The 14,921-nt window shown below is 37.8% G+C and overlaps 1 long non-coding RNA gene across 1 annotated transcript; it reads right to left on the bottom strand.

Moving 5' to 3' along the window:
• Nucleotides 1-11,735: 11,735 nt before the first annotated feature.
• On the bottom strand, nt 11,736-12,468 carry LOC135083257 (uncharacterized). The gene is made up of 3 exons (XR_010259554.1): nt 12,396-12,468; nt 12,054-12,332; nt 11,736-11,957 (listed from the first exon to the last, which is right to left on the bottom strand). It is a non-coding gene; the product is annotated as an uncharacterized LOC135083257 (long non-coding RNA).
• Nucleotides 12,469-14,921: the final 2,453 nt, after the last annotated feature.

The raw sequence follows: 14,921 nt of genomic DNA, 5'->3' as shown, positions 1-14,921 counted from the left end.
AAACGCAAATGTTTAACAACTCTTTATTTCTATATTTACTCGAAACTTCTTAATTGAATCATCATGTTAAAGTATTTTAAGACATCTGTTAATATTTACTTTGGTATTAATTTAGGAAAACCTACTCACTGAATGATAAAGTATGTGCATGGTTATTTTTAACTTTCTTGAGGTTTTTAACTTCTATTTTCGTCTGATTGTAGTCAAAATATCAGATTACGTTTAGAAAACTAACTATTTTACGTTAAGTTACAGAGACAAAGTTGTTATTCTACAATGAGTTCATAGTAGATTCAAGAAAAAACGTGTACGTTAAATAAACGCAAAAAATGGGTTTCTTTATTGAAAATATGCAATAAATCACAATACTAATTTTATGTTTCAAAGGATTTGAATATATTCAATACATAAAGTCACTCGCATCATTACCAAATAAAGCTGTTCGTCTATAGTTCAAAACAAGTAATATAACCTCTTGTAAAACTGCCTGTTCATAACTCCAAACACTGAAAAAAGCCGGAAGTACAGGAAGCCTGAACTAGGCGACACCTGTTAGATGCTATAAAGAAGTCTCGTCGCTCTCACGTCGCGCCACAGTCGCGTGTCAATCCTGCCAGTTATATCAAGGGTGTGTGGGTCAATTACGCTTGCAATGAAACGTAATGGCCAATACAAGTGCGCGTGTAACGACCCAAGAGCACATGTTTTATTTTAGGGTCAGCCCGGCAATTGTCATTAAGAGCAAGAACTGTAATGTCACATGCAATTTCACTCGATACAAATAAAGCTTATTGGGTTGGGAGGGTGAACGACTAAAGCACAAATAAAGCGATAAGCCAATATAATAGAAGTACCTGATTCAAATACAAAGCTGGGATTCTGGTTTAGGAAAAAATAATTTTGTAGCTGTTTACTAAGTAGGTAGGTACTACATATTTTTTTTAATTGGTAATGAAATGCAACTTAATAAATAAATTAAACGCTTTAAGGTGGTTGGTTAAGCAGGACTATGAAAATCGCTAATCGTTCATTCGTTCGTTCGTTTCAGCCGAAAGACGTCCACTGCTGGACAAAGGCCTCCCCCAAGGATTTCCACAAAGACCGGTCCTGCGCCGCTCGCATCCAGGCACCTCCCGCGACCTTCACCAGATCGTCGGTGCACCTAGTAAGAGGCCTGCCCATGCTACGTCTTCCGGCTAGGGGTCGCCACTCAAGAACTTTCCTGCCCCAGCGGCCATCAGCTCTACGAGCTATGTGCCCCGCCCACTGCCACTTGCTAATCGTTAAAATGTGCAAATCACTGAAATTTTTAATCCTATGCAAATTGTACTGGCAGACTCATTTTACGTATCTACGTAAAATAGTATTTCATAAAACTTTTGAAAAAAATCAAAGTTCTTCCTTTGCTTTTTCCTGGCAAAGATAGAAAGAAGGTAAAAGGATTTCCCACTTATTATGTACATGTGCCTAAGATATCTTCGAAGCTTTCCAACGTCTATTTCTATGAGTATCTTTCCCCAGCACCTGTCACGTAATACTCAGTAAAGGCTGAGGCCTCGTAACACTTGGTTCGTGACGGTAATCACACATAATCGCTTCGATTTAAATCGATACAACGTTGTGACACGTTCGATCTGATTAGAGATTATATCATAGTTTTAAACACTTTGAAAGCCTTCACATAAGATCAAAATGCTGGTGGGAGAGATCGTCTTTAACGAGGTCTATTAACGCGTGTATTCTTTTACAAAGTAATTTTATAATTTCCTGTGACTCAATCAAACTTAGACTTTAACAAACATAAAGGTGCAAGTTCGTAGCCGACTGACTGCACGCAGCAGCAGCAGACGTCAGTTTCTATGGTAAAAGTGCTTTTTTAAGCCTATTTACAGAAATAGTCTCAAGTCGAAAGTATTTGACCAATGCGTGTTGCCAGTGATGGTATACGGATCTGAGACGTGGTCGCTTACTATGGGCCTCATAAGAAGGCTCAAGGTCACCCAAAGGGCGATGGAGCGGGCTATGCTCGGAGTTTCCCTGCGTGATCGAATCAGAAATGAGGAGATCCGAAGGAGAACCAAAGTAACCGACATAGCTCGCAGAATTGCTAAAATCAAGTGGCAGTGGGCGGGGCACATAGCTCGTAGAGACGATGGCCCATGGGGCAGGAAAGTTCTCGAGTGGCGACCACGGGCTCGAAGACGTAGCGTGGGCAGGCCTCCTACTAGGTGGACCGACGATCTGGTAAAGGTCGCGGGAAGAGCCTGGATGCGGGCAGCGCAGGACCGTTCATTGTGGAAAACCTTGGGGGAGGCCTTTGTCCAGCAGTGGACGTCATTTGGCTGAAACGAACGAACGATTATAGAAATAAATGAGTTTTATGAGTTTTTATGAGTTTTATGTATTTTTACGAAATACTTCCAGGTGTCGCGACGTGTCGCTTACTACGAATGGTATTTTTCATAGAAATACATAGAAACCAGTAGTGTGGCTGCGACACGTCGTCTGCTGCTGCCTCATGTCGACCGCTTCCAACTTGTACCTTAATACACGCCGTTTGCGCACTACAAACGCAACCTTTTATCGTATCAAAAGTTATATCTTAGAGCAGAGAAAGAAAAAAAATGTTTAAACATCATCACAGCTGGACTTTAAGTTTCCCCTCATCTGAGCTTTACCCGATTGCGCCAGAAGGACGATTATGTTACATCGACACATTCATAAACGATGCTTGCTTAAGTGAAGCAGCAAATTGAATGCACAGCGTTGAATAGAGCTCTGTGATTGGTTCGTGTGTCACCCTGTGCGTTCACGCGCACTGTGAGACCTCATAGTAATTTGTGAATACGGGCGTAATGTTTGCTGAGATGTTATTATAGTCTTCTATCTAAATTATATGTGACCCCCATGAAAACAAAATTCCTGTTATGTGTTACCATAGGGGTCACTTAAAAATTAGGGATTGATGGTGAAAACGGGTATTAATCTAATAAAATTAGGTACATTATTTACTTCGCTCGCACCAAATATATAAATAATACGATTACTTTACTTATTACGAAGGAAATAAAGCAATTAAGAGCGCCGTTGAACTGATCGTTACGATTATACCATTTATATTAAGTACAATATTTGCATAATTCTGCAGTTAAATATTATGCATGTTATTAATAAAATTTACAAAAACAAATCGATCAACTTGTGTGTCGATCGCGACATGTCACCTTCGCTTCAACGACCGTAATTATGAGTGCAAATCCGATGGCTTTACTAATTCGCGGACCGGTTAAAGTAACTAAATACAGTTATTAAATTATTATTTGGAACATTATATTCAAGGAAAAGTATTGGGCAGGTAACAGGCTTAGATGAAAATTTGAATCGATTTTTAATGTCTTTCGAGATAAAAACGCATTGCTAACACAATTACCTATTTACTACATAATAACAAAAAAGCGCAATAATGTATGTAGTATGTAAGTAGGTACATGTTGTTGCCCAAAAGTATTCTTCGTCGTATCGCATAGCTAGAACATAAACAAGATGTGGTTATAATAATATACGCAATAGGTAAAATACGTATTTTTAAAAATAAAGAATACAGGTTCCCAACACCTGTTTAGCTTTTTCATGACGTCATGTCTATAAAATAATGCACGAAACAAAATAAATGTTTTACAAACATAAACAAAAACGGGCGGTAACAAAACGGTTCACTAATCGAATTAATCATCAGACTTGACCAAACCCAAAACCCCGCAGACATCAGTGTACCTACCATGAGTTTACGTTAGGTGTGCTCGCTAGCGAGTACGTCAAAAATCTCTATGAAGCATTTGTTTCTTGAAAGTAGCCGCTAGGGGCGCTGCACAATATGTCATACAATTAATGTCATTTTTTTACGCAGTCGCTAGCGAGCACACCTAACGTAAACTCATGGTAAGCACACTGAGGTGGAATTGTGTAAAGCAATCGTTATCATTTGACAGTTCACAACGTACGATTATTCTGTCAAAGGCTTTGTTTAACGGATCTTATTTTTTGTCGGCCAATATTTTGGTCGGCTTCTAAATACTTTAATTTGTATGAGAAATCGGCCGATACCATGGAAACAAAACTTACCAAATCGGTGTAGGTATGCATAATTATTTTCATACTTGTTCACACTGATTAAAAGCCGACAAAAAGTTTGCAGTCCGCGTGGATTCTAAATCAAAAGAACATCAAGAAAGTTGGTAAAGAATAAAACAAAATCTACTCACCATATGATAGCTCTGCGCACACGCTTGCCGAACAGTAATGGCGGTCTCGTTTCAAACACTTCACTTAATCACAGTCAATGTTCTATGGCCATTCACAGTATTTCAGTCTTCAGCCACCAGGTAGCACCGCACACAAACACCAATATTAAATATTTTAAGCACATTTTAATCAATATAACGTTCGCAATATTATTTTTTCATGGATTGTCTACTGCTGGTTTCATTTTACAGAAGGTACTGAAAATATTTTAAAATAAAATTTGCGTTTGACATTTTCTTTTTTTTTTTTTAACATAGTTTGTGACGAAGAAAATTAGTGATATTCTCATACTTTACTTTGGTATTACAGTCATGCTAATCAAACTGAAAGTTACTTATTGATTTATGGCTACATAACATATTATACGATAAATAATAAGCATGGAAAATACAGGACGCGCCTGCATTAAGTAATTTTATTTGCTTAATTTGTCCTCATCAAAATAGAGACGCCATCTTATCAAAATAATTTTCCAAACAATCGTGAGATTTGAATTTGGAATGTCAAAATTCGAAGTTGGAATAAGACGAAGGCATTAAGATATACAGCCCGATCTTCAGTTAGTTCAATAGAACATTTTTGAATTTGGAACATACAGAAATTGATTTTATTTGAAAATAGAAAACATTGCTCATGCGAACCCATCGTAAAATGAAACAAGGACGCCAAAATGTTTTCATTATTTTGTTACTAATATTTTAAATATTAACATGCACAATTAGGGCTATATTTCACCGGGACACCATGGCGGCGCAACCAGTCGCCGGCTACCAACAAAATGTATACAGCTCTATAGAGAGTTACTCACCTGGTGTCCGTTTGGTTGCGCCGCCATGGTGTCCCGGTGAAATATAGCCCTTAGTTTTCCTTTTTACTGTAACAAGTAGTAGAGTTTAATCATAATCAATTAATTAGGCTTATTTGGATAACGTTTTACATTTGTCATGTATTGTCAACGAATTAGCATGTGTGTCGCCTTCAGAATCAATCACATGACTGTAATAGTCAGTAATTATTCAACTCATCGCCATGGAGGCCGCCATCAATCCACATCCGTAGAGGCATTGCTCAAATTCTAGCAATGAATCGAAATGGGTACTTTGCATTATGCATGTAGTAAAGGTGTTTTCGGAAAATGTATATATGAAAGAATGTAATTTAAATAAATAAAATAAAATATCTTTGAACAATTTCACACATCACCAAAGTAATTAATTTAAGCTGAAAAACAAAATTACGGTGGCCCCTGCTTGTTCCTAATTACTTAGCTTCATAAACTTGTCCATCTCAATAAATAAGTTGTATCGAGTTATCGTTCATAGCCGTCAAAAATATTCGTCTTACAAAACAATCGTGCGGCATTATAAATAATATTTTGTGATTTATTCGATAAGAAATGAATACCAGCCCCCCTAGACAATTTGCACGTTTTGATCGAATCCATCAAAATTCCATACAAAAGCCCTTTCGACCATTTTTCGACTGGTTTGCGATTTTATTTGTGCACTTTGTTTAGGTAGATCCACAGAAATGTTCTAATCTGTGAACAGCTCTATGTTTAATCTGTGGAAATGGACCAATGGGCACAGATTACATAATAGTTACTGCCATTATGGGCGTGCATGGCGCTGCTACCACGAAGACGTCCGTTCTACTGTGCTTTTTTATCCACAATGGAAATTTTACCCTTAAAGAAAATAATGAGTGGTGATGATCAGGCTCTGAAGAAAATCTGTGAGTACCTTACGCTTTTCATAAAATGGAAAAATACTAACAAGTTACTCATCATGTTATTTATTGATTTGCGTAGGAAATCTAGTTCGTACTTCTTATTCTATGTACCTCCCGATAAGGCTAACGGTACACATAGTATGGCTGATCAAGGTTGATCTGTTTATATAAGTATTTTTTTCTTCATGCTCTTTGGTAGAGCTGCAGAAAGTTTGTTAAATAAGACTGCGGCTAAAGTGTCTATTTATTTTGCTAAATCATCATCAACATCATCATCATATCAGCCATAGGTCACGGTAATATAGATAGTATTACCGTGCATAGGTCGTCCACTGCTGAACCAGCTGAACATAGGCCTCCCCCAATGCTTTCTATGTTGCCCGGTTGGTAGCGGCCTGCGTTCAGCGACTTCCTGCTACCTATGTATATAATGTCGTCGGTCCACCCTGTGGATGGACGTCCCAAGCTGCGTTCTGCTTGCATTTTGCTAAATAAGTAGCTTTAATATTTGTGTATGGGACAGGAGGTAAACGAACAGACGGATCACCTGATGGTAGCTGATTACCGCCGCCCATAGACATCCGCTGCCACGGAGGAGTTACAGGTGCGTTGCCGGCTTTTAAGGTATGTACCTTTTAAGGTATGTATAAGATTGTATTGTAGGTCGTATCGGTCCGATACCGCAGACGAGAGTCCATTCTACATACAGTTTAGTTGTGCTTTATATTAAAACAATCACAGAAAATATGTGTTCATAGCCACGGCAGGATACAGACACATACAGGCCTCACCCTAGATGTAGGATTGTCCGAGTCAAATCACACGATTCGTTGCGGCGCCACACCGCGCGATACGGCGAAATCTTTGCGATGCGACACCGCGCAACGCCACAGAATAAGTAATAGTACAGGTACAGAAGGATTACTCCGCAAGACGATTTAAATAAATGCGAGTCTTGCTACGACGCGATACAGTGGAATTCAGCTCGCACAGCACTACGTACCTACAATTTTATTCACCTACAAGTTTTGTCTCTTTCTATCGCGTGCCTCTGAACTCTTCTTACGCTGTTAGGGTTGCTGTCTAGTAGTGTCTAGTAAAAAAATAATTAATCTACTTATTTGTAATGAGGTACGTATGTAGGTAAGTACGCATTCATTATGGAAAACCTTGGGAGAGGCCTTTGTCCAGCAGTGGACGTCATTTATTTTGGCTGAAACGAACGAACGCATTCTGAGCAATAGTCATGGTAGGTTAGGTTCCTATACTATCCTAAGAATTATTGATTACCTACATGGTCAACATACCTTTCAGCATCTTTGAGAAGCGAAAAAAAAAATAAATGCGGTAGATTTCTTTTCGAATTTAAACACCCGAACGCCGCACAATAATATTTCTTTCTCTTTATGTCCATTTTTAAATAATACTTCGATCATAGAATTAGGTACTACAACGTACGCCAGCGTCCTAACGGGCTCGCGCGTGACACTCGACTGATATAATACCCGCCGGCGGGGCGCTTCGCTGTAGGTAATTATCGGATGTACCGCGCGGAGTGAGCCAGGCCTGGCAACGCATCGTGTTTTGGGCCAAAGCCTTTTGGTTTCGAGTAAGTAAATAGTGTAAAACCGTAATTCCAACAATAAAGCGACACAGCCCGAAGGCCGCTCCAGCTATTGACAGGTGACATGTAAGGGGCATTCCGCGCGTTGCCCGCCACGCGCTTTACGCACTAATAAGTTACAAACATGCGCACTTCTTTGGAAATAATCGTATAGTTTATAATTAACTTCGCTTTTTGTGAGTTTATTTTTCTTTTTTAAAGATTAGTCCATTTTATTTTGAAGGTTTTGTTAATTGTGGGACATAGGCTGTAGCTCCACTTCTTGTATAAGAGCTGTATGACTACCTAGAATTTTTTACGCGACTACGTCCGCGTTATCATCATCATCATTTTAGCCATAGGACGTCCACTGCTGAACATAGGCCTCCCCCAATGCTTTCCATGTTGATCGATTGGTAACGGCCTGCGTCCAGCGCTTCCCTGCTACCTTTATGATGTCTTCGGTCCACCTTGTGGGTGGACATCCCCCGCTGCATTTTCCGATACGCAGCCTCCATTCCAGAACCTTACTGCCCCATCGAACGTCAGTTCTGCGTACTATGTGCCCTGCCCATTGCCACTTCAGCTTGCTAATCCGTCGGGCTATGTCAGCGACTTTAGTTCGTTTACTGATTCGATCTCGTAAAAAAGAAAGATTCGAACGCGTAGATTTTGCTAAAAAGCCTAACTAGTTAGTTTACAATGTGTATGTATGTAGTAATGTAACTTTACAGCCTTTATTTACTCTGATAAATTATAATAACACTGGACGTGCAGTAATAATGATATCGATTTAGTTTAGATATAGCCCATAGCCTTTGAGCTTTCCATTTTGGTTAAACACATTTTGTAATTACAATATAAGACATAGGTATTAGGTATATCCAGATATTTAAGTAGTAATTTTCTAAAATTATCGAGTCTAATCAATTAGTAATCAGGAAAAATCCATTTGAAAGTGTGTTGGTACCCCGACAAAGAGTGCAGGAAGCCATTAGACGTATGTAACGCCCTTCCTAGTACTAGTACTTAGGAATCTTTACGCTATCGACACAACTCGATATTTCTTCTTATTTCTTAATTAGGCGGTAAAACATATTTTTATAATATGCTGACATAATCTTACTTCTTATACGCAATATTAGCTTTTCCATAACATAGAAAAATACTGTCCTAAAAATATAAAATTCAAGAGTCATCCAAAAAGCTACGGTACAAGTACACTACTTAGGCTGAGTTGCACCACTTAACTTTAACGGTAATTATTATTATAACAATAAACGGTGCTTTTTGTATGGAGTTTGACAGATTTTTGAAGTTCGTAAGATGGTGCAATTTAATTTGATTTTATTACCACGGACGAAAATATTATATGCAATGCGGGTGGGTGAAGAAAATTCACCGCGCCTGAGCAGATGACGCCACTACCACAACACTACTCGACAGTCTGCCCGCGACCGTGACTCGTGCGACCGAGTCGAAACGTTGTGTTTATGTGTTCTCAAACCCCTTTTTATCGGACTGCGCCACAAGGTTATTATTATTTTAATGAGAATTAACTATGTACGCTATTGTGTATGAAAAACCATAATCAACTTCATACACGGTATTACTATTTACCATTATTTGGTCAATTCAGCAAAATTTAAACTGTATGGTTTTTATCAGAGTAAATACAAATGTTTGTCCAGCAGTGGACGTCATTTGGCTGAAACGAACGAACGAAATACAAATGAGTAGGTCATCTTCATAGAAACGCCCGAGCGCGGTTTGTATGTGAGCGCGCCAATACATATGCGGCGCGCACGCACACACTGAAAAAATTTCACTGACCTACTCATTTGTATTTACTCTGTTTTTATGGTGTATGTATGTACGGAAGATCGGCAAGACTTGGGGCGAGATCAAACGCGAAGCTCAAGATCGAAGGCGATGGAAGACTGTTGTGGACGCCCTTTGCCCCATCTAGGGAACATAGGATCTTAAGCTCAGATCATAGAAGGGAATAGATGTGAAACGGGGGCGTGGCGCGTGTCTCCGCGATATGCCCAGAAACGAACATTGGCCGCGTAGCTAGGTTAGTCGCGAATAACCAAACTGTGGAATGGACTGTCGTCTGCGGTGTTTCCGGACGGATACGACCTGCAAGCTTTCAAGAGGAGAGCGTATCTTTACCTTAAAGGCCGGCAACGCACCTGTAACGCCCCTGGGTCTGCGGGTGTCTATGGGCGACGGTAATCACTTACCATCAGGTGATCCGTTTGCTCGTTTGCCTCCTATCACATAAAAAAAAAAAAAAAAAAAGAATAGTCGCGATTCAGTCGTACTAAGGAAATGTTCTCCGATATTTTGATAATGCGTCGTTACGTGCAATAAAACGAGTGAAACGAAGAACTACAGGAACAATGGAGTCATTTACTACATGTAAGTATTGCAAATCCATTGGTATTTTGGTTATAAATAAATAAAACTTAACATTTTTACGAACGAATTCAGTGCCGTAACAGTTACTGCGATATCGAAATCAGTGGTGATAAAAATTCTAACACACTTGTACATTGACGATTTAGTTAGCAACCACTTTATGTCATGCTGAACTACTGCGCCATGTATTTAATTTCTTCCGATATCCACTGTCGTGTGAAAATACACAGTACGGCCGCATGTGCCGGTCGTAGCATAGTGCCGTGCTCGTGTTCTAATGCGGTTTCCTATTATTGATAAATAGAAGTAAATTATAATTTTCTATTTTGTAATCCCAACTAATATTATAAATGCGAAAGTAACTCTGTCTGTCTGTCTGTCTGTTACGCTTTCCCGCTTAAACCTCGCAACCGATTTTGATGAAATTTGGCATAGAGATAGTTTGAGTCCCGGGAAAGAACATAGGATAGTTTTTATCCCGGTTTTTGAAACAGGGACGCGCGCGATAAAGTTTTTCTGTGACAGACAAAATTCCACGCGGGCGAAGCCGCGGGCGGAAAGCTAGTTTTAAATAAAAATGATGTGTAACTTGCGATTATAAGATTTTACAAAAAAAAAAAATAACAGTAGAAGTAATTAGTAACTGTCAACTATGTAATTACTGTAAGAGCTAGTTGAAAGCCTAATATAGGCATTATTTTTGATAAACATATGCGGTACGCAGATCGCCATAATTAAAAAGTAAATGCGTGATAGTAGTTAATAATAACGTATAATAATAAAAAGGTTTTCATACATAAGCATTTTGTGAAACTAGTTTCGAGCCTTGCCCCTAGCGATTTAAAGTATCGATATCTTGTCGACTCCATTTTATCTTTGTTCTCTCACTAGTTTTTAAAGTGTGCGTCACGTCACGCGGCCATTGATTGGCCATAAGGCACGTCTTCTGGCCAATCACAGCACTTTTAAGCCGGTTGCACATGACGTTGTCGTAAACTCTCAGTCGCTTTGTTTTTACACAGTTGAATGTGTGTGTGGGAGCTGTGGTGGGGGAAATGTGGGGACACTGGTTCTCGTTGTAGTTACGCGCGACTTCATATCTATTCTCTTTCTATGATCTGAGATCTTACACCCGTATTCACAAACATTACTTTGAGGCCTCATAGTGCGCGTGGATGCACAGGGTCCCAAAAACCTATTCATAGACGATACTTCAGTGGTGACAAGCACTATGCGTCCCTTAGAATGAACGCAAAGCTAAGGTAGCCAGGGAGCTGTATTACGCAACGCATAGTGTCTATTTACGTCAAAATTTTTAGGTTATTCTCGTTTTTGAGGTTTGTTTGCTTTATTTATGGTTGTATTCGATTAATATTATCTTACAATGGATTACAGTAGTGAAGAAGAATTTGATAATTATATCAATGAGCAAAGTAGAATTGTACCAGAAAAGTGATACGGGATTCCTAAAATCCCTTTGATTATTACAATTCAGACGAATTTAGTTTAGGTTTTCCAATGATGGGGTACTTTTCATACTTTTACCACTGATAAAAGAAGACCTGAGGAAATTAACTGCGAGGAGGCCTTCCAGTGCCACCTACATAATGTATCAGTTGCTTGCTAGTGGCAAATAAAACATAAAATTTTTAATAAAGTTTTATGTTCATCAATCTTCAATGTCTAATTTAATTTTATGTATTAATTGTAAATCATAAAGCTTTTTTTCATGTTCTAACAAATTGTTTTTTCTTTCTATCAATATTTTTTCTCTTTGTAGCCCCAACTCGTGCAAAGCCTGGTCTTGTTGTATATTATTCAATGTGGTGCGTTTGATTCTTGTTTCTGTCTTAATCTTCATTCTTGCTACTACTAATCTTAATTTCTTGATACCTACCTGAAAAGCAAATTATGAATTTAATTCCTTTGAGTATATTATGCTTAGTTATTCCTCATAAATCTACGTACTATATATTTTAAAAACATTACTTACTAGTGGGTGTTGAGAACGTTTGATTGATTCCTGAGAAAGTTCTTTCATTCTTTGGGTCTTTAAATTATTCCAGCAGCTTTTCAGTTGATGTGTGAGCCTTTGTGAAACATAAAATATGGTTGAGAATTGTAAGCCACTGTTAGAGTTTCCCAGGCCTGCTTCGTCAACTCGATATTTTAGAGAGGATAATAATATGCTTGTCTTCAATAATAGGCCTTTCTCTTATTAAGCTACAATCAGCAGCTCTCTTTCGGAAGAAGAAAACGGCAGCTTTTTTATCTGAAAAATAATGATTGAAACATGATTTTCACTATTATTATTAATCGAAATATTCATACTAACCTGATAGTTGTAGTTTTATCCATATTTATTTATATTATTTAATTCACAAATCCACAAAATAACGACACTTATATAGTTCCAAAATAGTGAACTGTCCTATCGATGACATTGACAGTGGGGCGCCACCGTCAATACCGGATCGCTGGTTCCGATTTTTGCCATGTTGGAAACCATATAGTTGAACGATGGTAGCGCCTCCCTGTCATTGAGTTTGGTGGGACAGTTCAGCGTGGTTCATCTATAAACCGTTGCATCGTTTGAATGACAGGAATGTCATGTCAGTTAGCGGAGTGAAGTGCGTAACATAAGCGAACCAATCACAGAACTCTATTCAACACTCTGATTTTGCATAGTCAAGGGTCGTTTAAGTATTGTTTATGAATTGAAAGGCTTGTCATATGGAACGCATTGAGAAATGTCTCGTTTCGCATAGCGTTGCTGCTTTGCATAGGTAAGTATCGTTTGTGAATACGGGTGTAAGTCATGTATGTACGAGTATATCCTCCATTTGCCTTTTTATTTTATTTTATTTTTCTTTATTCGGAAAACCAGTGCTCTTTATAATAATTATAAACAAACGGGTATTTTTGTTCTTTAAATTATATTAATTTAGATTAATTCTTTTTAAAATTATATTGTATATTCCCTTTGCAGTGAGATCTAAATGACCTGGTGATGACGATGATGACGATTTAGCTCTTGGTAATGAATAAAATAGATCGATAGAACTGATCCATAAAAAACAGTTTGCAAGGGTTCTTCATTTTACCTACAAATTCGATCCTCATACATAATTTCTCCGTGGTTGTCAGTCAATTAGTATCTTATGATGTAAGTAGTAAAGATCTATTTGAAATAGAAAATGCTGTTATTATTTTAGAATACAGGCCGTACCGACCTTGAGAATGAACCATTGTCAGCTTCGTTCAGTCACGCCAAATTAGGCCTCACAATAGTGGAGTGAACTCGATTGTTTTTGCGAACTATACAATACCAAATACAGTGTAACAAAACCTTTTTTGTAGCAAAATCGCACTTATTAGAAGGTACGTAAGGTACCACAGTCAACATTGATAATAATATGTTGTCGTTCATACAAATAGGAAACTGTATTTTTAAATCCTCTATCGCGAGTCGAGAAAAACAAGGAGGCTAATAAAATAAAGATTTGTCATTAGAATTGTTACAGCATTGAGTACGTGGTAAATATTTTTTATACATATTTATCAAGCTTACAATAGACTGGTTATTGAATCAACGTTTTCCAAGTGGCAATTTTCCATCGTCAATGGGTAGCGGTTCTGGCGACAGATTGGTGCAATGGTGACATGGAGCGCCTGGTTTTGTACCCTTCAACGGCCAAGTCACACAACATTAACTATAATAATAAAGAAATCGCAGTAAGGATAGACTTGGCACGACTTTGTATAGAGTTCATTACTTTTTAGAGATAAACAAGCAGCTACATCGAGACTTGGCTAGTTTTTTACAGAATGTTTTAGGTGGGATTAGTATATTCAGGTAGGCATTAATAAATAACTGAGTTTATAAATAGGCAGTGTCGAAAGTAAAATCTTAAGTAAAAGTAAAGTAAGGAAGTAAAGGAAAATCTTAAGAGAAGACACTATGGTCAAAAGACATCAACGAGTTAGAATCTAAGTATTTTTTAGTTAAGTTAAATTTTTACTGATAGGTACTTTATTTTTTCTTAGTAAGGACGTACAATTTTGTTTTAAAACTTTTTTGTGTTTTTTTACATTGTATTTTAATAAAAGTTGTTGAATGAAAAGTTTTTAAATTAGGAGTGTGGACTAATGGCACAAAACGTATGTTATAAAGGTTACAAGAAACAGGCTAACAAAAACTTAAACAGTAATTAATTTAACATCGATACAAAAAATCCCCGCGCGGTGTTTTCCATCACCAAACGCGATCTAGCGAAGCAACTTTTTTCTTTTATTATAATGTTACGCTGATTCTTAATTTATTAGTCACCCAGCGAGTTCCCCAATGAACGAACAGTCATGTAAACAATAGTAGCGTAGTAATACGAGGTTAAGGTTCTGAGATCTGGCAAGATCTGTGATTCGTCTTAAAATCCTCGGTTGTGTGATGTTTAAGGGTCATTTACATTAGAATATAACTACATAATTATTATTTATAGTTAAAAATTCAAACTAAAACTACTGCAAATAACAAAAAAATATATAAACTCTTTGCACTTTAGGTTATGCCTACTTTTCATGTAAATCTACGCAAGCATCACTAATTAATATAGCTTTTTTGTAGTCATTTTAAAGTAAACAACGAAATCAATATTTACGATCAATTGCGGTCACAGTGTCTCGCTTTGTGTTTCCAACGTTCCATAATTACAAGTTTCATCAGTCGTAGTTTTTACTACGATTAGGTCCATACAAACCACAGCACATCTAGCTTAAACACTGTGTCTTATACTCCTGTAATAGCTGCGATTTTGCCCCAAAAATACAGCCTGAGTTGTTGACTGTACTTTTGTGCAGTGAT

Source organism: Ostrinia nubilalis, chromosome 23 (genome assembly GCF_963855985.1).
Source record: "Ostrinia nubilalis chromosome 23, ilOstNubi1.1, whole genome shotgun sequence".
Taxonomy (NCBI): Eukaryota; Metazoa; Arthropoda; class Insecta; order Lepidoptera; family Crambidae; genus Ostrinia; species Ostrinia nubilalis.
The sequence above is the reverse complement of the archived record's forward strand: the minus strand, read 5'-3'. Positions and strand labels throughout refer to the sequence as shown.